Here is a 4,159-nt window from a genome sequence, read left to right on the forward strand (position 1 = left end):
CTTAGGGGCATTTGAGTCATTTCACCCAATTCCCGCTAACTCCTCGAGTGTCTTTAATATTTCCCGCTTAACTCCCGATACCTAATTAATCACCAATAGTATTCCTCAATGTCAAGATAGACTCCAGTATATTCGCTAAATTCCCGTTTATACCCCTAAGCTCACCCCGAGCCGGGTATAAATCCCCGCCATGACTTTTCGCTACTTTGCTCACTAGGATCGTCTCGAGTCACAGATCACAGATATATCCACATAATAATGTGGTCTCGACAATTATCACATATATCAATACAGTTATGCCCATAATAGCCAAAATTACGATTATGCCCTTCTAACCTAATTAGGGCCTACATGCATACTAATACACATATTTATGCATCTCAAATATTCAAATAATCATATAACATGCTTTAAATCATAATCATGCATCTTAATCATTAAAGTCACACATAATTCCCATTATGCCCTCCAGGCACACTAATCAAGGCCCTTAAGCCTTATTAGTGAATTTGGGTCGTTACAGGTATGCACGGTGTGGTTTGGGCGGTTTGAACACTTTTTAATACACCACACCACAAGTGCAGTGTAGTAGCTAGAACACACCGTGCAGTGTGATTTCGTTGCACCAAACTGACCAAACCAAACGATTTTTTGCAGTGTGGTTTGGGTGGTTTTCCACAGTGTAAGTGTGTTAAAAAATGTGTGAGATAGAGATGGTGATAGGGAGGAGGTGCAAATGAGATGAGAGATGTAAATGTGGAAATTTTTCCTTGTGAATTCTATTCACGGGTGAAGCTCTATACTACGAGACATCCTAAAAGGGCGTCACATGATGGTGAAGGAGTTGGGATAAGAGAGTCACCCTCACTAGGCGAGGGCCTTCGGCCGCTTGCCAATCCAAACGTCACCCTCACTATGCGAGGGTCCCCAGCTGGTCGTCCGCGTGTGCCCCGTTCCATCAGGCATCGAGCCTCGCCTACACTCAAGAGAAGAAGGTCAGCCTCGCTACGCGAGGCACCCTCGCTACGCGAGGCACCCTCGCTACGCGAGGCACCCTCGCTACGCGAGGCACCCTCGCTATGCGAGGGTGAGGCTTTTTTGTGGCATCCGTGCCCCTAGCCTCGCGACGTCTGCACCCGGAGAGAAGAGACGCAACCTCGCTATGCGAGGGTGCAGCCTTGTTGCGGTGCCCGTACCCCGAGCCATGCCTACACCCGAGGGAAAAGGGCCAGCCTCGCTACGCGAGGTACCCTCGCTATGCGAGGGTGTGGCCTTGCTATGACGCCCATGCTGCGAGCCTCGTGTCCATGTGACCTGCATAAGCCAGCCCTGACCCCTGGCGCCTTGGCTTCCCAGGACACGCATAGGTTGAAGCCTCCTTGACATGGGCACAGGGACCACTTGGAGTAACCTTATTGATATGCCAAACGAACATGGGGCATTGAACGGGGATTGATGAGGACGACCGAGTACGGAACACGTGCGCTGACACGGGGCGTACGGTTGTGAAGAATAGAGGCACGGCCCTATGATCTGCATCTGAGGAGTAGTGGCGGTACAGACCTGTACGAAGAGTAGTGGTACCACTTGGACACCCCCGACCATACGCCAGAACCGACAGTACTATGTCCTAGGCCACAACTCTGACACCATCAGGGTAGACACCACTACGCCCTGAGCCACTACACTATCAGAGTACCTGTGTACATCCCTGTCGTTTGGGACTTATTTGTATCCAGGGCCAATAGAGCCCCCCTATAAATAGGCCCCAACCCCTCAGGCTAAGGGGTTGGAAAACTAAGTGTATGAAAGAGACTTAAGAAATATATGTTTCTGGCTTTCATTGTTGCCTGAGTTTTCTTCTACTGATTAGAGTTCCTTCTATCTAATTCAAAGCTTTCTATAGTATAGAGATTGAAGTTTTCTAACCATCAATTGTTGATGAGTTCTTACCGTCAACAGTTTGGCGCTGTCTGTGGGAACGCAAGCACCAAGCTACTGTTCTGCCATTACTTCCGGCAAGGAGAAATGCCAAGACGTTCAAAGCGACTCAGAGAGCCTCGGGAGGTGGAGGTCCACCTTACTGAAGTCCAGCTGAAGGCCTCCATGAAGGATCCATCTCCACCCCGAGAAGTGGAGCCCCCAAGGGACCCTGAGATTCATGAGAATGACAGGGAGGCCTCGTCACCGGCCATCCCGCTCGGTGAAAATCCTCCAAGGACAACTACTGCACCACCCGGGAATGCCAACGAATTCTCTCATCCCAAACCACCACGGGTACCGAACTCCGTCCGGCAAGACCCGGGCCCCTCGACGTGTAGACATGATAATCAACCCCGGGTCCATTCCGTGAGCTCGAGTTCTAAATCTCGTTTATATGAAGAGGAGATTCGTGAGTTGCATCATAAAAACCAAAGACTGGAGACTACCCTGGAGAACATGCAGGAGGTGCTGAATGGCCTGTTGCAAGGTAAGTCGAACGTGACCCTGTCCAAGAGGAAAGAGAAGGGTCGGGAAACCACTGTCCCAGTAGACGACGGGAGGACCAAACACTCCACCAGTAACACCCCCAGGGAGAAGCTGCATGAGCGTCCCGGACTATCGAGGCCACCCCAGGGGCCAAGGCAAGGGAACAATGGTGGCTCTCGCCACGACATCGAGGTCACCTCAAAGAGGACGCCCTCGGATCTACTAAAGGAGCTCAACAAGAAGAGGGCGGATAAGAGGACTACCCCTCCTACTGTCCGCAGGGGGCACCTAGGCCGATATGTTAGGAAAGAAAGGCCGAAGTCAGAGGGCGAACCGGTGACGTCTCAAACGCAAAGAGGAGCTCCAGAGATTCAGGGAGAAGTGAGAACTATTTTCGGAGGTCCGGGGCTCGGGGGAGACTCCCATAGAGGGCGAAGTCCACAACGCCGCTTGACATGGGAAAACGTGCTGCTCCCACTTTGACTGTAACGCCCTGGTTACCCCAGAACAGTTACGGTGAACTGGAAATTTGACTCATTGCCTGAGTCCTTTGGTTAAAAACGTGTTCTAGGTGTTATTAACAGGCTAAGGTGAAAACCAATAAAAAGGAAAGGATATGTTTTATTTGATACATAAAACTGTTCATGGGCTCATAAAAGATTTACAAGTTATTTACAACTCAAAATGGTCATTACAGTTCCAAAATCACAAACCCGCCGACCTAAGCGGCAAAAATAGGGTAAACCCCCTAGTTCCTCTGAGAACTCCTTGGCCGTGGTGGTCAAGAGGCCGCATATGTACACATCACCACCTAAGCTCTGCACTCAAGGCTGGGTGAGTTTTTCTTTCCCTTTACCTGCACCACATAGCACCCATGAGCCAAAGCTCAGCAAGAAAACATAGCATTATATGTAAACGTCATCAAATGATTATCATTATAATCACGCAGAGCTCATAGCTTTCAAACAGATGAATGAATATCACTTGAGGTTCTGGTAAACCATACTGAGTGACTGACAAGCAGGTCACTAATTCAAATGGAAGAGTGGCTGCTGGGTAAGCCACTAGCCTTCAACAAATGAGAGACTGATGGGTAAGTCTCTACTTTAACAAATGAGTGACTGATGGGTAAGCCACACAAGCGCTTATAATATTCATCGAACTTGAGGTCGGTTTGGCATTAATGCTCTATGAGTCATCCAATGCAGAAAGTCAATTAGATCTAATCTTTATTGGCTTGCATGAAACACACTAAAGCCATCCTGACTAATGAGTCAGCGCTATGTGACCAGTGCCCAGTACCACTATCGAACTTGACTAATAAGTCACAACTTCACAGTTGATACTAGCACCTTTGCCAAATCTGACTAATGAGTCAGTACCATACACAAGTGAGCAACATTTGCTAAGCATTCAATATTCAATCCAGGTCCACATTTACACAACCAACATGCCTCATGAATAACCATGCATGTCACATATGGGGTGCAGTTCTCTTACCTCTGGTTCGAGCTAGAATGAAAAAAAGAACGACCCTTGAGAACGATCAACCTTTTGGTCCTTTAGCGGTTACCTGGTCCTAACCAATTATGGGATTCCATCAATAAAATGAATAACAAAGGGTTCCCAAACCCAAACCTAGCCTCCAAGACATCAAACACTACTAAATCGGGTAGTAGGATCGACCCCG

Source organism: Humulus lupulus, chromosome 7 (genome assembly GCF_963169125.1).
Source record: "Humulus lupulus chromosome 7, drHumLupu1.1, whole genome shotgun sequence".
NCBI classification, from domain to species: domain Eukaryota; kingdom Viridiplantae; phylum Streptophyta; class Magnoliopsida; order Rosales; family Cannabaceae; genus Humulus; species Humulus lupulus.